Genomic DNA, 21273 nt, shown 5'->3' with positions numbered 1-21273 from the left:
ATTTTGGTATAAGTTTTCACTAACAATTGATTCATTGTCATTATCTTTAGTAGTAGTTTTAATGTTGGCAGTAAGCCTCTAAGGAGGGAATTTAAAGAAATCATTATTAGCGGATGGATTTGTATCAAATTTAAAGCTTTAGCTCCAGGAATTTTATCGTTTAGATTATTAACATTTTCATTATCGGTAGGGGTTCTAGTTCTCTTATTATTTATCTTATCGGTTAATTTTTTATCCTTATTAGTTAAGTTTGGGGGGGGGATGGTGCACACAATTCAAAACAAAACCAGTTCCAAGAGCACTCACCCTTTTGTTGAGTCCTTCAAGCTCTTCTTGGAAATTCTTGTCTAGGATGGCCAACTGCTTCATTCCTGGGTTGTCAGGGATTTCATTCATTATGATGTGGAGATGTTGTATTCTCTTCTTCGTTGCAGATATAGCAGACTTGCATTTCCTTAAATCCTCACATTTGGTATTCGGATCAATGTTGTCAAGGTCCATAGCGTCTGCAGGTGGGGGTAGGTCCTTGGGCCCTTCCATAGCTAATCCTAAAAAGGACGAGTCGGGCCTGGCTGGCGTTGTAGGGTCGGCAGTGGTCAGCGTATCCGGTCAAAGTCAGAGCTCAAGAGAGGCACGTCTTATCACTTCAACGACTCGGTTGAAAACCAGAAAAAAAAAAAAAATGAAAACAAGCCTCTCTCGCAATTACTGCATTTTATACTTATATTTCGATACACAGTAGCGCCCTCTAGCGTGCCAAGTGGTGCGCTCTAGTGGCTCATTTCTCAACAATTGTTGGTCGCCTTTAGCTGTGAAATATTAATGCTTATTATGGTGGACGTTTGCTGTGCAATTTTATGGAGGAAAAAAAATCCTCTAGAGATTATCTAATATCGTTTCCCATATGTGTACAATAATTATAGTAGGTAATTATAGTAAAAATAAAACAACAACTAATCCCACTATATGAGACCTTAACATATACTGCTCATTTGAAACAATTTTCAGAGAATACAAGGGAATCTATTATCAATATTCAAAATATTAATCTGCAAGTAACTTTATTGCTAAAATTTACAATTTTACTGACTTATCTCTCAATTCTAAGAAGCTCATATCAACACGATACTGAATGTCATATTAATTAACAGGTGAAGCATTTTTTATCAAGAAATAGAGCATAATTATAATTGTCAGAATAATTGAAATGTTGATTTGGGTTGTTAGAATTTCATATGAAGAATCAGGAAATTATTTTACATGCCTAATTTCAATTCAGCAACAAAAAACTAAAAGTACACCTTACATTTACTTGATAAATCCGACTTTCAATATAAATAACACATTACCGGGAAGTGCAAACATGTTTTTATTTTAACACATAACAAATGGTTTAATTTAAAGTAAAAATAAAGAAAAATGAACGAAAAACTTTTAAACTGAAAAGTTTCAGAAGCATTCTAAATAAACATGCGCAGAATTTTGCCTCAAAATATTGAGAATACACCAATGAAATTTTTGAAATATCACGCAAATCACAAAGTGTGACTATTAAGTTGCATATCTTTTGGCTTTTATAATGACCTTTAAACGTCGTGGTACCGATTCGACCTATTTTTGGTGGTATCTGAAGATATTTTACCCCATTCTTCATGCATCACTTGTTTTAAATGCTTTTTTTTCTTTTTTTTTTTCTAATTTTATGTTTTTAAACCACTGCTTCGAGTATGGCCCACTAATATTCAATGGCATTGATGTCGGGGTGGTGTGTGTAACTGCTGTTTACAATGAAAAAGACATCATATTTTGACATTACGTGCATTCTGTTTGGGGTCGTTGTCCTGCTGAAAAATGAAATTTCCATCTAAACTCAAATTTTTAATACTTTCCTTTAGATTGCTGCGACCTTTTTTCGAACTTCAAATGCTTTTTCTTAATATGCAAGCTGATGAGCGGTTTCTCTCTAAGAATGCGACTTTTATATCCAGCTTGTCTAATGGCATTTTGCAAAGTTTTAGCGCTTCACTTCTGCCTATGATTTGAAAAGTTTCTGCAACAAGTTAAAGATTTAGATTTAGTATGTTCCATTCCACTTAAGTTATTTTCTTTAATAAAAAATTAATAGGACGTTTGGAATATAAAATGACACATAAAAAAGTATTGTATTCATATTCTTGCAATATACCTAAATAAATAAAAGAACTGTTATAATATGTCAGACCTTTTACCATTTCCTTAGTATAACTTGTTTTTTGTTAATTTTGCTCACTGGAGGAGTGGCAAAACAGTCTGAATTTCCATGTGAAATGACGCTCATTTAGTGGAACATCTGTTAACCTTTATCTGTGTAAAACTATTGAATTCTAATTAAAATGTTGCTATCCAGATATTCATAAAAATAAATCTCAAAATTATAAAAGTGAAATTTTTACTCTTGGGACAAGCAGATCATGTTCAAAATAATCAAAATATTGTGAAATGATTTCATTAATAAGGCAATGAAAATAATTAATAACAAGAAACCGAAACGCTAATTTGAGGTCTAAAGAACATTTTTAATTCCATAAGATTCAATAAAGCTTATTATTTTTTAGATTGACATCTCTTGCCCAAAGAGAACTGTAGCGCCACCCGTGGCAGTGACCAGAACTAACAAAAAATAAGTCATTCTAACGAAGTTTTAAAAGTTCTGATGTATTATTTTAATAGCCAAATGAACAATAAGCGAGGGTTTATTATTATTATTATTTTGGACGAATATTATAAAATTCAAGAATATATAGTTTTCCACAATCAATTTTCAATATTTCTACTCGTGCAATTCTGAAGCAGTACTTTTATCTATTTATATTCCATTTCACTTTAATTTTCTTAATAAAAAATTAATAGTACGTTTACAATATAAAATGATTCATGAAAAAAATGATGTAATCATATTCTCGTAATATACCTTTAAATTAAAAGATTTTTATAACTTGATAAGCATTTAACAAGTTTAGTGTTTTTCTGAACTATTAAATTACATTTACTCTTTTGAGAAACGTTCTTTCAGATCATATATCTTTTATTTCACATAATCACCCCTATTTATAAGCTTATTATTATACTAACACTCTGAATATTTTCTAAACTTCAAAAGTGATTTCCGAATTACACTCTTTTACTTAATCTTGGAGCATGCAGGTCATGTTCAAAATAATACCAGTGCTAAATTGAAACAATCAAAATATTGTGAACTTATTTCATTAATAAGATAATGAAAATAATTAATATTTAACATATTATGTAAAAAAGGCAAAAAAGCATTTGCGAAATTCATGTGTTTATTTAAAGGGATTTGTTAAATATGACTTTTCATAATTTACTTATAATAAACTTTATAATATAAGTAATTTAATAAATATCAATGCTAGAAATATGCATTCACAAGATGAAAATTATTATATAAGTAATAATAATTAGCAAAAATTAAAGTGCCACAAATATTCCATATTAAAAACGGAACACTTATTCGAAATTTTCTTTAATTCAAAACGTAAATGAATAAGAATTTAATTGGTTGTTTGCTTTTATCTGAACAGAATCTTCTCATTCTGGACTTTTCTTTCTTAGAGGTATTTTATCTTTCGTAACATTAACAGCGTTCACATTCATGTCGCTGATGACAAACAAGCAGAGTACAGACAAAAATAAAATAAGTAATACTAAAATGTCAAAGCGTAAGCAAAATATATGATACTCTCTCTACCTGAACCACACTAATAACGATTTCGGTCTTTAGTTCTGGGCTTTACGATCGTCCGTCAAACTCCTGAGTGAAGGTGCCGGAGATTTCTTTCTCTGCTTAATACATATCCTCTGAAAAAAGAGAACATTGCCATGGGTGAGGGCGCTACAGTCACTCCTACTGACTAGACATGATATTTCTATTTTATGTTATAAACTCCCGAAGGAGTTCCCAAAAATTGCCTCAGCCGACGGTATTTCACGTCGACAGGGCTGGGTATTGGGTAAAGTTTTCAACTAGCAATAGTCACGCCTCGGTAGAACCTCATTGGCTATGACACTGCCTCTGCGCAAAGCTAAAGAATTTACGATGAAGAAATTCTATATGTAAATTTTCCTTCTAAAAATAGTGGTGGATATAATAAGAGTAATTATTTGAAAGGGCATCGATTCTGGGAACATTGCAGAAATAATATTGAAAAGTTGAATGCAAGCTAAAGTAAGAATCAAACACCCATGTTTCATTTATTAAATGTTTTATTTCAAGCATATTATATAAAGTAAATGTACAGCGTATATTTGTGCGTAGAATGTTGAATTTAACTATGTGTAGACATTCAGTTAAAACAAAATAAAACAGGACTTGGAACAAAATCTGACAAAGAAAATAAAAATTAAAATGTATAAATTAATGCTTCGTCTACTTTTCTTTGGATTTTACTGCATGACTGAAAGAAGAAAATAAAGTAGAATATTACTACTATTTGTCTACATTGCTTATTGTTGTCATTTCAAAATTATTACTGAAAGCTTGAATTTGGTCCACCCTTCAGTATGAAATACTAACAACGAATTCATTCCTTACAATGAAGATTAAAAATAATCGAGCGAATTCATCGGCAAAAAAATAATAATAAAAAAATAATGGATTCTTTCTCAATAAGCCCCATTCCGTAAGTTATCACCCTTGCATAACTGTATAATTGAACTATTTCCTACTCCTGTGATGCTTGCCAACTCAGGTTGCCCTTCAATGTACGGCAAGCGGAGAGAAGGACAGCACAATTCATAGTGTGAGCGCTCTCCGACAGGGGTTCGGGGACTTTCCCCAGAGCATATGAGTTACATAAGAACTCGGACGCAGCTCCGAAAGCAAGTTGAGAACAAATCCATTACTATATACATGAAATTGTTTATTTATACTCTTATTTAGTTGTAAAATTAAAAAGTGGTATATTATATTACGATTTATTTTAGTATGCTGAATGTTTCCGATTTAGAATAGTGTGCAAAGGTGTCATATACTATGTTTTAATACAATTCTAAAGACGAAAGGCATAACTGTTCGAATTTTTAAGAGTACTTGTATGTACTATTTTCACCCTTCTACGTACTCTCTCGAACGATAAAAATTCCGATTTGGAAGTTTGATGTCTCAGACTCTCAGAAGTTTCTCAGGAAACTTATCCCTCGGCAGTACAAATAAATTAACATTCAATACAATATCTTTTAGGAGAATAGAAGATTGAAACCAATTTATAAACGCTTCGAAAATGGTTGATTCCATAGCGTACGTCGCGCCCTCTACAAGAGTGAGGATTTTCTATTTGGAATACAGAATGGGCTATAGACATTATTTTTTCACTATTTACCATAGAAAATTGTCTTAAACTTTAGAAATTTCCATATATGTCTTTTTATAATTTCTATGGTGAATATATATGGTGGAACGAATTTATAAATGCTCCGAAAATGGTCGATGCTAGAGAGTATGTCGCAAGGAACTAGCGCTCTCTATAAGAATGAGAATTTTCTATTTGGAATAGAAAATGGGCTATAGACATTATTTTTGACATTTTATGATAGGCAATTGCCGTAATCTTTAGAAATTTCCATATCTGTCTTTTTATAATTTCTATTGTGAAACGCATCATCAAATGAGCTTAGGTTGAACTAGCTTTCTGTAAGGAATTTCTCATACTAATGGACCATTTGTTGAAGAATAAATTTAGGACTAAATACAGAATGGGTGAAGGAGAAAAAAAGTTCCCTCGCCATAGGCATCTTTTAGAAGGTATACACAAATTACTGGCTTCCACTGAAGTTTCTTAATGAACAGATCGTCGGTTAAACAGAAGAAAGTGGCTTCTATAAGAGTAATAGTTATTATTATTATTTAACTTTTTGGATACACTTAACCATTCGCACTCGGATGGTGCCTTTCACGCATCATTCAAGACGGTGAATCGTTTTGACGTTATATTTATTTACGTTTTAATTTTAATTTTTTTTTTACAAAAAAATTCCCTAAAGAATGGTAATAAGATGTAGATTAATTTTTCGGTAAAATTCAATTTAAAACTATAATAAATATATTTTTTTTCATAGCAATAAGCAAGTTCTTGTAGTAGCTGAAAATTTTTGAATCGAATTACTTTTCCGAGAACAAAGAGTTAAAAGAGCTTTAGGAATATTGATATTGAAGAAGTAATGCAATGTCGCCGCAGGATCGGGCAATTGTTAATCTCTCTGCCTTTGATTCCTATGTGCACCAATTGCATCTCACGAAATATAACATTTTATATAAGATATGGCAATCGCGTCATTCTCAGTGTCGATAATCTTCTCAATTTGAAAAATTATTACAATCTTCTGAATCATCAAGTGTGTGTGCATGCTTTTCAAGTAATAACGTACTTTTATCCGCTCACATTGAGAACAGCGTAACTTGACATTTACGTCAAATATTTTTAATAGCTTACACTTTATACGAATGTCACAAAGTATCTAACAGATAATAATAAAAAAAGAGATAAATAAACAGAAACTGAAATCAGCTATAGCAAATTTCCAAATATCATATAAGAACATCTTCATCTTGTGGCATGAATGTTGATTGTTGAGAGTAGAATTTTTGAACTATAGTTGGTCACATGAGAGGCTCTGTTGAATCTGAGCTTTCGAAATATTTTGAAAGGCGCAAACTGATCTTCAGACCATAATGTAATTATAGTTAATGGTTTCATTTCAGAAAATAAATTCAAATATTTGGATTTTTTTTCTCCATAATTTAACACTTTTTATTGTTCTATTTCTATAATCGGTCTTCTCTAATGGTCCAGAATCTTATATATATATGCAGGTTTCACCGTAACATATATATATATATATGTTACGGTGAAACACCGAAATCTGAACACATAGTCTCTTGGTGTATGTCCGAAATATTTGCTAAATACCCTTATTTCTGACATTCACCATGCACTAATGGTGAATGTTGAACATGTCCGAGATTTATATTTTTTCCTCCGTAATTCAGTCGCGATAAATTTTTAGCCTCTCTTTCTGAGAGGAATAACTAAGAACTTAAAACACACAGTACTTTCAAAATGAGAAAGGAAAATAATAGAAGTAAAAAACTTACTTAATTATACAGTACGTTCTAAATGAGAAAATAAAATAATAGTAATAAAAAACTTACTAAATTATGTGAATCAAATCTTATTTATTGCAACAACTTAAACTATTATGACACTTTGAATTGCACAAGAGGCCCATGCTTTTACAACTGTATTTATTTGTGGAACACTTCCTTTTGCAATGACAGCGTGTAAAGCCTTGCCCATCGCTTCTCGAATTAGCTGCAGCTGCTTCTCTCAGCGAAATTTCTTCAAAAGAAATCTTATCTATGGAAAGGAGCTTTTCTTTACAAATTTCGAACTGATTATGTGTGTAAAACTACTTGAGGGTACCATTTTCATTCGCAAGTTTATAGAAGTCGGAGTCTTCTATTCCAACAACAACCGCTAACACATTTCGGTTATCTGTACGACCACGGTCGACATCAGGGACTTGTATTCGTACAGTATCACCCATTTGAGCAGGAGGAAAATGATTTTGTGAGGTTCGCAACATTTTTGTTGCTTGCAGTAGACGATTCTCTTTCGCGGCCGCTCTTTTTATAGAAATTAACACGTGTTTTTCATTCAGAACTTGATGTGAAGACGTGGTAGATTGCAAGTCCTCTTCAATATTTTTCTTTGGAATTTGGTTTTCGGTTTGACCACCGCTCAAATTTTTCTCAGAAGTATTACCAGTTTCTTCAAGCTGTTCTTCGGTTTCAAAAGTATTGGCGATTTCTTCAAGTTGTTCCTCAGTTTCGATACTTGCGATTTGTTCGCTAGGCAAAAAAGACGATGCTATGCCTCTTTTCGCTTTAATGCCAAACATGGCTTCATAAGGACTTTGGCGTATTTCTTCGTGATATGTAGTGTTCTTGGAAAATTGAACAAAGGGTAAACCTTCTGACCATTTATTTGTATTGTTATCGTTCATCCATGCAGTTAGCATATTCTGTATATCCTGATTGGCCCTTTCAACTGAGCCTTGTGTTTGACTGTGACGAGGCTTTCCATGAACTATCTTAACATCTTTCCACATACCGCATATTTCGGATATGACTTGATTACTGAATTCTCTACCATTATCTGATTGCAATATTGCTGGAGCACCAAATGTTAAAAATATTGGAAGAACGTGATACGCTACTTCTTCAGCCCTCTTAGTTTTCAAAGGTCGTAGCTGGACAAACTTAGTTAAATGATCTTGATACACCATTATGAACTTATATTCACCATCTGAGTTTGACTGCAGATCTATCAGATCAACTTGACATCTTGAGTTTAACTCAGAACTGATCATTGGTTTCACAACAATACCTTTCTTAGGTGCACTGTGTTTCATTTGACACTGATTGCATAGATTTAAATACAACATTACAAATTCATATGCAATATTTTTGTATTTATTTTGCAACTCTTTTAGCATACGTGTTCTTCCTCCATGGCCTGTCCTGGCGTGAGCTTCATATAGTATAATGAACAATTCCTCATTGGTAACATAATATTGTATTTTCGTTTCTCCTGGTTTTAATGGTACAATTAACTTCTCTTCATCATTAATTTTTAAAACGTCAAAACGTTTTAATCGTCTGCAATCCAAAGGTGTGTTGCACTTAGTTTTAGCAGACAACACTTCAGAAAGTATTTTAGAGTACTTTCCTCGAGAAAAATAAAAGCAATTGTCTTCTCGTTTACCCGCAATTAATACATTTAACTTTTCAAGAAAAAAATCACGATTCAATGCAGTATCCATTCTGCATAAATCAGGAAAACAGAAAAAAAATTAAGAAAACTTTGCTCTCACCATCGAACCTTGCATATGCATAAGACTGAGAAATCTGACTGACTTCACCAGCACAAAGGATTTGGCTGGAAACAGCCAGTCGCCAGGATATGGCGAGAGACTCCACCAGAACAAAGGATTTGGTGGATTTGGCGAGAAACAGCCGGTCGCCTCTTTGTCGGCTCCTCTCTTTTCGACCTCCAACAGAGCATATCTGTGATTGTCGACATACACCGGTGAGGGTCCGAATGTACAAGAATGTAATGAAATATTCGATCTTTCACCGACGTATTTGGTGTTTGTAGACATTCACCGGTGAATGTCGACATTCTCCGATTTCGGTCTTTCACGGTAACACACACACACACACACACACACACACACACACACACACACACACACACACACACACACACACACACACACACACACACACACACACACACACACACACACACACACACACACACACACACACACACACACACACACACACACACACACACACATATATATATATATATATATATATATATATATATATATATATATATATATATATATATATATATATATAACCAATCTTAAGTAAGAAAAAGTTTGAAAACGAAACTAAAATGAAAACGAAACAAAAACAGCTTCGAAATCGCAACTAAAATTTATAACATATTTAAACTAAAACCAAAAAAAAGAACTTCATAGTATTTATTCGGATTCTTTTTTTATATTTTTTATAATTTTTTTGGTTTAATTTTTTTTGATTTTTTGTTTTTCCTATTAACTTGATTCTAATACTTTTGTATATATATATATATATATATATATATATATATATATATATATATATATATATATATATATATATATATATATATATATATATATATATATATATACGCATTAAGAGCGTCATTCTCAAAATAACATAAAATTATCTCATAATAATAATTTTATTTTAAAAAATTGAAATCTGCTGTTGAACATTTCAAGGTTATTTTTATTTTGCAATATGAATTTTGATTACAGAGAAAAGCAATTTTTAAACCGTAATCGGTCACACGAGGTGCATTGATAAATTGAACCTTCCGAAATATTTTGGGAAAGTCGACTGAGATTCTTGTTACAATTTTTCTTCAGAAATATCTTTAATAATGGGGTTAGAATTAAAAATAAATAAACAGATTTTGGGTAAATCAGGTTATTCACTCAACAATTTTTTATTTGATATGCTTTCCGATTTTTTACGTTTTATATTTAATGCCAGTTCCCACATTATTCCATGACTCTAATCTGTTATATTTGGCCAACAGCTCCTTTCCAGAAACTACTAAACTACTTTAAATCTACAACATTTAGCTAATTGAGGAGTTATTTCCCAACTGAATATTGCTATTGCATAACGAGCAAATTTGATCTGCATTCACATAAAGAATAAAGGTTTGTTAGGTGACACTTCTATCAATATTTTTATTTTGTAATGAAGTCATTCAAACCATTTATAGGCCACAACGCAAGCATTAATAAATTGGATCATCTGAAAAATAATAGTTAATGCTTTACCCCATAAATTTACTGTTGAAAGATACTTATTAATTCTGTAACATGTAAAAGTTGTATATTTCAATATTTAGAATTCACACGCCTAAAAATTTCTGTGTTTTCTTCACTTTCTACATTCCCTTTGTTGATATTTTGGTTGGTAAATTGAAAGGGACTTGTTCCTCAAAGATTGCACAGTGACCGATTCTCTAGCAAACAATTAGTTGACTCGATAAACTTTAGAGCTAACATTTCGGTATCTCCGCTGCTTTAATGACTGGTGTATAATCTCCCCGTATAATAGAGGCTCTAATAATAAATAAAAATACATTGTACCTAACATGATAACATTTCATTTTCGTTGTATTTTCTGAAGCTTTCTTAAAAAATAAGCTTTGTACCTGAGATTAGTAAGTAAAATATTAATAGAATATAATATATAGAATCTGACTAATATGCACGATTGAATACTTTTCTGGTTCGCTCAACAGAAAAACAAGAACAGTCCTAACTGCCAAAAAATTGTGCACCCCAAAAGTTTGTGGAAGTGGCGATTGTCAGCCAAACCAGGTGCAATAGTTGGAATCCACTGCCTAATCAAAGTATTTTCGGCGTAAAATACGGACTCGTGGGATATTTGCAGTGAATATCCGAGGCTTTTATCTATAATTTCTTTTCCATGACTCCAGTTTAACGAGTACATGATGCAAGTGATTTTGAAAAAAAATTGAGAACATTATTAATAGTTGAAGAATGTAAAAGAAAAATGTTGACTTTAAGGAAACCTTTAAACGAATAAGAATGGCAAGAAATAGACTGTATAGCTTCAATCGAAAATTAATTTGCATCTCAAGAACTGCTTCAATGTTCGTCTTCAGCACTTTTCAGCAATATTTTGCCTACTCAATTGAAGCACCAATTGTATATTACTTCTGTTTTTCCCTCTGCTCCTTACCACCTCAAACTGAATAGAAGTTCCTAGGCACTAAATCTCTTCACGCATCTAATTCACGTCCAGTGTTTGTAGTGTAAAAATTTATTTGATTATTCCTTTGATTTTCTTTTTAGTTTAAAATGTGAAAAGAAATTTTAATTTGTGTATGTTTTAACAGAAATTTTGAGATGCACTGTTTATCAGAAGAATATATAGGATGCGAGTCCGAATCTGGTTTCCATACAAAACATGCATGCACAAAGGTGGCCACACTGTCTTTAATAAAACTGAGGCTTGAAGTCGAATTGTTAATCTCTTCGGAAATTCCTTAAATGCATAGATGAAAGTGTTTTTTTTTTTTTTTTTTTTTTTTTTTTTTAATGTCCAATGCAGAAAAAATTACAGAGCGAGGCGGGGGTTGAAATAAAGTTGAACATTTTAAATCATCATTAAGTTCGGAATTTTTCATAATTAAATAATATAATTAAAGAGTTGAAACTTAATTAAGCAATTTACATTATCATTATTAAAAGAAAGGAGAATATAATACTGCCAGAAGCCTTTGTACGTATCCTTAATTGTAGAGAAATATTAAATTCAAAGAATATTTTTAGTTGAAAATTTCATTTTAAAATTGCAGTGAGATCATTATGTTGTATTTTATCTACTGGTTCTATGAAGCTTATCTGTATGAAAGTATTTAGAACTTTAAAAATATTTATATGATTTTACATTTTTTGATATTTAATGAGTTTATATAAAAGAATAATTCAGTTAGATATTAAATATCATCAAATTATATAATGGTATATTAAATACTTTATTTTATATAAATTTATGGTTATATTCTCCAACAGGAGACGACATCGTTTTGAACAACTATATTAAGATAACCATATATTTTCCTTTCGTTTCTCAGACCTTTGTAAACTTTCACAAGCTTTATGTGATTTATAAACATTGCGATATTTAAAATTTAACGAGAACGTTGTTCAGTTACACTGATTGTGACAGAGAAATGATTGTTCGCAAAGCCAATGAGTATTAAAAAATGACATTCGTACTTAAATGGTCATCCGACAAAAGTGTGAAAGAGAAATTGAAGGATATTGAAAAAGAAGGAGTTTTTAAGACCTGAAATGACTTCAAGTGATCTTTTTGATTTATTGTTATTAATGACCAATATTCATTGATTCTAATCACTGAAAACAACAACAACGTAATTAAAAAAATAACGATTTGGATTAATTTTGAACTTTGTGAAAGTAAATATATTATAATCTCTAGGTGCTATTTTGTATCAGACTTGACAACTACTTGCATAAATATTATCTATCGAAATATTAAAAATAAAAACAGTCTTACTTTCGGCCTTTTATCCGCATCTCGAAGTAGATGGCTATCAAAATGAATTAAGGCGTTTAGCCGATTTCTACACAGGTAATTAAATGCATTTTATTAAGTCAATCTGTACACAAAACCAAGGGACAGAAAGAGTAAAAAAGTTTAAAGGTTGAACATAGCCAAAAGAAAGCAGTGGCGATTGACGGTTACTGGAGCACCCGCCTAGAGCCCGAGGCTATCTCCTGTCTTGGTCAAATATGAAACTTGGCCTCTGACTGCTACTTGAACTGCTAGTTTCCTGTAAATGAAATGAGAAAAGCTCTTATGATCAATCTGAATTGGCACTGGAAGACTGGGAGAGGGAGACGGGAAAAGATGTCAGGACCAATAGCAAAGCTGCTTCTCAGGAGAGTAGGAGAGGTTCAGAGATGTGGGACTTTGCCGAACTTCTGGGACTGCTTAGTTATTTTCTATTGTTCATGGTGAGTTAATCAGAAGTTTGCGTTGAATAGGTGGGCGGGTGAGATAGAATTTATTCAAGGAGAGCACTAAGAAGGATGTGTTTTCTCTCTTCTTTAGATGTTTCTTTTAATTTAGGTGCTTCCTTGATGAGTCCGGGGAATTCTTTTAGTCACTTTCTTTTCTCTCTGTGAGATTCAATGATTTCTTTGATTTCAGAGCTATTAGGGAGGTTGGATTCATCTGCTTCATCTGAGTATTTCTTAGGGAGGCGGGTGTAAGAGTTGGGACGATTGGGTTGACTAAGAGAGATTCAGGTTTCTGTCTATTGAAGAGTTGTTTTAAAGTTTCCGGATATGATCTTCTGGAACCGGTAGTTGTGACTGTAGATGGATATTCTGGTCATCCCTTCTAAGAGGCCAAGTACCTTTTCCCCTTACATCTTATGCATATGGACTCCGCCATTTTTCTTTGAGCTGGTATACCGCGGAGGGTTTCTGCTTCATTTAATGCAACGCGGATTGCAATTGCAATTCCGCGCACTGTATGGAATCCAGAGCATCTAAAGCACATTGTGGTTTTGGCAGGGCATCTGTTGGTTGCTATTTTTTCCTTTTATACGACAGATGGCTTACGTTGTAGATATCGTTATAAATTTTAATCGTCTTCTCTTCAACAAGGGATATGGGACAGAGGCTCTTGAACCTGTAATTTTTTAGTTCGAATACGCGACCAGATTTGAAGTTAAGGAATTCAAGATCAGGTTTTATTTCTACTTTGTTGTGGTTTCCAGGCAGTCCTTTGATAATAATTTTGATGGGTCGGTCACAGGGGTCTTCAAAGATTACATATTCTTTTTTCTTTTTGTTGAGAAGATCAGTAATTTGTAACCTAACCTCCTCAGATGTGGGGGTAATTTTAATGAAACCATTGTTGCATTAGTAAACTTTCTGCTTATGTCCTGGACAATAATACTGTAATTCCCAGTTAGTTTTAAATTTATTGGAAGCGTTTCTTTAGTTCTGGACAGTTTAGTTTTCTAGGATTGAAAAGTTTTAATTGGTAGTAATTTCAGGATTCTCCAAAGAATCTCCACCCTCCAAGTAGTGTGCCTTTTGTCAATTTTCTGGATGGACTGTACAGTATTCATTTGAGTGTTGCCATAAGGGGGCAGGTTCTTGGTAAATCTTTCAAATGGGCAGAGACCAAGTACATTGATTTCCTACTCTATTTTTTTCTAGTTTGACATTTAATTCTCTTATTTAATTTAGATCGTCTAGGTATTGGTAGTGTGTTCCTGGTTGTTTTTAATCAACTGTTGAAAGGTATCATTGAAAGTGGTAATGATATTTTGTAGATTTTGCATACGTTGGTGACTGTATTGAATGCAGTTTCAGATATCCTGGCTATTGTTAGGAAGACTACAGGTGCCAAGTTCTTTTATTTTTTTGACGGAGGATTTTTTCTTGCGTTGGTATTCTCTTAAACAGGATTCATGAACTTTGTATAGTCAAAAGATTTGTTTTGAAATACATTTAGGTAACCTAAGCAATTGAATTAAACTGGTAATAATTTATATTTCAGAAAAAAATTAAAGAAGACAGAATTTTGCATAAGTTTTCTTTCGGCCAGAGTATTATAGTCTGTGGGGTAAAGCTATGATGAAAAACTTGGGCATGAAGGAGATGGCGAAGTCACTGATGTTCTTCGGAAGCGTAGTTTCAATTCCTTTGAAGGCGATGTAATAATCACTTATCTATTTTTTAGAAGCATTTGGTTGAAAGTTTCTTGAGGAACTCTTGTACGAAGAGTGAATTAATTGATTGGAAGTTGTGAGCTGTGTTAGGTAATGCTGTATTTTCCGCATCATCTCCTCTCGTCTCGTCTCTAGAGTTGAGAATAAGATTCTTTTATCTATCGCTGCATTTGAATATATAGAAAGGTATAGACATTTTTCGACGACTTTATTTTTAAGACAGTTAAACAGATAGAAAGGTATAGACATTTTTCGATGACTTTAATTTTAAGAAAAAGTTGACATTTTCCAAAACAGTGTGGATATCGAACTAAGATTTTTACCAGAGAGCTTCTACTGTATTTAAGCAAAACTGCAAAAACTTCTCTAAAATTGAATTAAAAAAATTACATTGTTTAAAGATTTATTCCTCCTTTAAGTAAGCTGTAATAACGTAGGATAGCTCAATCCTTTATCCAGTAGCATATTTGAGTGCAAACTTAAAGGTTCGTTTTGGATGGCCAACTCAACAATTTAAACCAATAAAACTGCTGTTATGCATTTTCCTCACATTTTGACATTTTTTTTAATGATAATTCGATTGGACTGAATACATTTTCTATCGGCGTCAATCTTTCAATTTAGCAAAAACATCTATGATTTCTTTAAAATTCTGTTATCAGATCAATATAGGACCTAGCTATTTTCATTTAGGTTTTTTTTTAATCGACAGCATTGCTAGATACTTCATTTTCTATTGTATCACTGGATTTCTCAAGCAGGAGTCATTATCTTTTATCCTTATGTTCATTTTGTATAGTATACCATACATACAACTTTATAAAAATATACTACCACTATAAAATAAAAATATATAAAAAATATAAAATATAAAAATATATAAAATTAGCTACCTATATACATTTTTTTTGCTTTTCTTCAAAAAAGCAATCTTACCACGATAAGGGTTAACCGTGAAAATGAATTCTCAGCATTAGTCACTTCTATGTTCATTTGTTTGAATGTAGTTGCAAGAGCTTCTTGAAACCATGATCCTATCACTCGCCATTGTCTATATGTATGCAGATATAAAATTGTGTGTAATGATATTTTTCTCTATTAATCAATTTTTTTCCCTGAATTGTACAAATTTTAGAAAAATTCTTTCGAAAATGAGAAATTCATTTTTGCTCCTATTTTTATAGTGAATCAAATTTTCGTATAACACACCTGATCGAAAATCTCATTTGAACATTCTTATGTGGTTAAAATTTTCTGTAAAATAATTTTAGCAAAATTCTATTAAAAACTTAAGAAGCTAATTCATAAATTTTGTCTTTGAGAAATTCTTTTATTCTTCTATTTTTTCTTAAAAGGACAATCTGTATTTCAGTGCTGAGATGGCAAAATGTCGAAAGCACTTTTTTACATTGCTTATTTGTTCGGGACGGCAATTGTAAATGTCATTGTTTCATATGAGTAAATGCTCCATTGAATTTAAAAAAGATAGTTAACTATTAATTACCATTTCTTCAAGCTGATAATGTTACTGTAAAGTAAATAATAACTATTTTTCATCTGCTTCTCGATTTATAGCATTTTGGAATTTGCTGCCTTGTTTTCTCAGTTTTTGCACTACCTTCTTGTTGTAGAGTAATATTTATCTTATAAGATTAATATAAATTTTTAAGGCCTAATATATTGAATGATTAAATTATAAAGTGGACGAGTTAAACAAAAAATTACGATTTTACTTTGTTTTATATCGCTTCATTTCCAGCCATTATAAGGTCAGAATATTTGTGAAATTCCACAGCGTCATTTCTAGTACAGTACACTCCCTAGTATCCGATTCGTGACTATCGGACTTGCGTACTATGCAGTCTAGTTTTCTTTTATCATAATTAAAGGAGGAAGGCAAGGCGTTCCAGAAGTAGTCATCTATTAAAGATTTCTTTTTTCAAAAGCAAAAACTGTAAGTGTTGACTTGTATCTTAGTGTTACTTTTTCATATCTGTGTAAAATTTATTAGTGAAAAATAAAATAAATTGGAGTCCATTTTCTTAAAAATAAGGCCTATGATTTACTTTAACGTTTTGTTTATGTTTCCTGCATTTAAGTCAGGCATTACAGAATTTATGCTAAAATGTGAAAAGTTTATATCTTTCGATTTATTTAATCTCTAATAAATTCTTTAAACGTGCAGTGCAGTATATAAACATATATAAATTACCAGTACAGAGTCTTCTATTTTAACTCGACATTTTACCGGTAACTGCTTTTATGATTCACCAGGCCGCGGCCGCTTTCATATTCTACATGGCTTGAGTCATAAGAGCTGATATAAATGGAGGAAGCTAGTCGCTTGTTTCTAGTCTAAACAAGTGTGCGCAACATAAGCGAAGTCACGTGTGAGAAATCTGCCTTTTTTGGCGCCATATCGCAAATCATGGCATACTCAAAAACTGCCGCGCAACGTTTTGTTTCCCGGCATTGGGTCCGGTCGGTTTTCATTTCCGGTTAACATTTCCTAAATAATATATTATATATATTCTTTGAAAACTAAACAAACTGGTTTCGAAAATAATGTTTTCTTTTTTACATCAGTAACCGAGTTTATTGATTTAAATTATGTTTACTTTTTTACTTTGTTTTTGTGCATTAATTAAAAGTGAGTATTTTTCTTCTTTAAGTAAACATTTTATTTCTTTTCTTTCCCCCAAAACATCTTTTAATTTTACATTACATGTTCAAATAGTTTCATCATTATCTCATGCAGTTAAAAAAAAACTTTTTATAATAAAAGCAGATTATAAAAGTGACCCAGGTCTTTTTTTTTTCCTCGTATATTCTGAATAATATTTATTTTTGCATAAAAAAAATGAAAAAGATATTAATTAAAACTGCTAAATTATTTTGAAATAATTTAGAAAGAAAAAAAAAAAAAGAAAAACGCTAGCTCAGAATCGAGCCCAGGTTTCCTCAATGCTACGTCAATGCCCTAACCACTACACTACTCGAGCGCTCGTTCGGGTAACCCATTATTAGTATATAAGCTAATTTGAAAGTTTTAAGGTTGACTATTGAGTCTTAATATTTTCATTAATAAACATTCTAAATGTGTACCATCATTATACAAAATCTCATTCCGGACTCAATTTTAAACCTCGTGCCTTCTGCTTGTTAATATCAGTTTTAAATATTTCGCTTCTGGTTTATAATGTTGGCGGTAACTTTGCTTCTAACTACCGCAGAAACAAAATTAAACCATTTTTGGAATCTTAAATGTGTTGAGTTAATACAAAATTAATGCTTCGTCTGCTTTTCTTTGGATTTTACTGCATGACTGAAAGAAGAAAATAAAGTAGAATATTACTACTATTTGTCTACATTGCTTATTGTTGTCATTTCAAAATTATTACTGAAAGCTTGAATTTGGTCCACCCTTCAGTATGAAATACTAACAACGAATTCATTCCTTACAATGAAGATTAAAAATAATCGAGCGAATTCATCGGCAAAAAAATAATAATAAAAAAATAAAGGATTCTTTCTCAATAAGCCCCATTCCGTAAGTTATCACCCTTGCATAACTGTATAATTGAACTATTTCCTACTCCTGTGATGCTTGCCAACTCAGGTTGCCCTTCAATGTACGGCAAGCGGAGAGAAGGACAGCACAATTCATACTGTGAGCGCTCTCCGACAGGGGTTCGGGGACTTTCCCCAGAGCATATGAGTTACATAAGAACTCGGACGCAGCTCCGAAAGCAAGTTGAGAACAAATCCATTACTATATGCATGAAATTGTTTATTTATACTCTTATTTAGTTGTAAAATTAAAAAGTGGTATATTATATTACGATTTATTTTAGTATGCTGAATGTTTCCGATTTAGAATAGTGTGCAAAGGTGTCATATACTATGTTTTAATACAATTCTAAAGACGAAAGGCATAACTGTTCGAATTTTTAAGAGTACTTGTATGTACTATTTTCACCCTTCTACGTACTCTCTCGAACGATAAAAATTCCGATTTGGAAGTTTGATGTCTCAGACTCTCAGAAGTTTCTCAGGAAACTTATCCCTCGGCAGTACAAATAAATTTAAACATTCAATACAATATCTTTTAGGAGAATAGAAGATTGAAACCAATTTATAAACGCTTCGAAAATGGTTGATTCCATAGCGTACGTCGCGCCCTCTACAAGAGTGAGGATTTTCTATTTGGAATACAGAATGGGCTATAGACATTATTTTTTCACTATTTACCATAGAAAATTGTCTTAAACTTTAGAAATTTCCATATATGTCTTTTTATAATTTCTATGGTGAATATATATGGTGGAACGAATTTATAAATGCTCCGAAAATGGTCGATGCTAGAGAGTATGTCGCAAGGAACTAGCGCTCTCTATAAGAATGAGAATTTTCTATTTGGAATAGAAAATGGGCTATAGACATTATTTTTGACATTTTATGATAGGCAATTGCCGTAATCTTTAGAAATTTCCATATCTGTCTTTTTATAATTTCTATTGTGAAACGCATCATCAAATGAGCTTAGGTTGAACTAGCTTTCTGTAAGGAATTTCTCATACTAATGGACCATTTGTTGAAGAATAAATTTAAGACTAAATACAGAATGGGTGAAGGAGAAAAAAAGTTCCCTCGCGATAGGCATCTTTTAGAAGGTATACACAAATTACTGGCTTCCACTGAAGTTTCTTAATGAACAGATCGTCGGTTAAACAGAAGAAAGTGGCTTCTATAAGAGTAATAGTTATTATTATTTAACCTTTGGATTATTATTTGAATTATTATTATTTAACCTTTTGGATACACTTAACCATTCACACTCGGATGGTGCCTTTCACGCATCATTCAAGACGGTGAATCGTTTTGACGTTATATTTATTTACGTTTTAATTTTAATTTTTTTTTTTTACAAAAAAATTCCCTAAAGAATGGTAATAAGATGTAGATTAATTTTTCGGTAAAATTCAACTTAAAACTATAATAAATATTTTTTTTTTCATGGCAATAAGCAAGTTCTTGTGCTAGCTGAAAAATTTTGAATCGAATTACTTTTCCGAGAACAAAGAGTTAAAAGAGCTTTAGGAATATTGATATTGAAGAAGTAATGCAATGTCGCCGCAGGATCGGGCAATTGTTAATCTCTCTGCCTTTGATTCCTATGTGCACCAATTGCATCTGACGAAATATAACATTTTATATAAGATATGGCAATCGCATCATTCCCAGTGTCGATAATCTTCTCAATTGGAAAAATTATTACAATCTTCTGAATCATCAAGTGTGTGTGCATGCTTTTCAAGTAATAACGTACTTTTATCCGCTCACATTGAGAACAGCGTAACTTGACATTTACGTCAAATATTTTTAATAACTTACACCGTATACGAATGTCACAAAGTATCTAACAGATAATAATAAAAAAAGAGATAAATAAACAGAAACTGAAATCAGCTATAGCAAATTTCCAAATATCATATAAGAACATCTTCGTCTTGTGGCATGAATGTTGATTGTTGAGAGTAGAATTTTTGAACTATAGTTGGTCACATGAAATGCTCTGTTGAATCTGAGCATTCGAAATATTTTGAAAGGCGCAAACTGATCTTCAGACCATAATGTAATTATAGTTAATGGTTTCATTTCAGAAAATAAATTCAAATATTTGGATTTTTTTTTTCCATAATTTAACACTTTTTATTGTTCTATTTCTATAATCGGTCTTCTCTAATGGTCCAGAATCTTATATATATATATATGTTACGGCCAAAGCCCGAAACCGGCCAATTCGCGATCTGGCCAACGTTGCTGTAAACTTACCGGCCAATGTCCGATCTTTTCTTGATTTCGGGCTTTGGCCGGCCAATTCGCGAAATGGCTAGGCACGATCGGCCAAAGTAGGAAGAAAGGAATTGAGCAGATTGTTTTACACCCTGTTAAAAATGAAGTATTTAAAAATGAGTACTTCTGCTTTTTTTTTTTTTTTAAGTACAATTGTTTCAGAAACGAGTTCAAATATAAGTGACACCTCTGAGTTAAAAATAAGCTTGTAATATATAAAAATATGATATCGTGTTATTCTGTTCTCATTTTAAAGCTATAATAGAAATTATTCAGTGAACGCATATACTGTAACAACGTGATAGCGCGAAGATTAGATTTGCGCCCTTCAAAATGAACGAATTATATCTTGAGCAAAGGCGTTGCGTATCGTGTATGAATACAAAGGCAAATTGAGTACTCAGTTTTCAATTACCGTTAAGGGTGATTCTTAGTCTTTTTCTGCTCCATGGACCTAATGTTAAAGATCCCAGAT

General features: G+C 32.0%; 1 non-coding gene across 1 annotated transcript; it reads right to left on the bottom strand.

The window, feature by feature from the left end:
* Positions 1–3943: 3943 nt before the first annotated feature.
* LOC129976780 (U4 spliceosomal RNA) lies at positions 3944–4084 on the bottom strand. Its single transcript, XR_008785202.1, has one exon. It is a non-coding gene; the product is annotated as a U4 spliceosomal RNA (small nuclear RNA).
* Positions 4085–21273: the final 17189 nt, after the last annotated feature.

The sequence above is a fragment of the Argiope bruennichi genome, chromosome 7 (genome assembly GCF_947563725.1).
Source record: "Argiope bruennichi chromosome 7, qqArgBrue1.1, whole genome shotgun sequence".
NCBI lineage: Eukaryota > Metazoa > Arthropoda > Arachnida > Araneae > Araneidae > Argiope > Argiope bruennichi.
The sequence above is the reverse complement of the archived record's forward strand: the minus strand, read 5'-3'. Positions and strand labels throughout refer to the sequence as shown.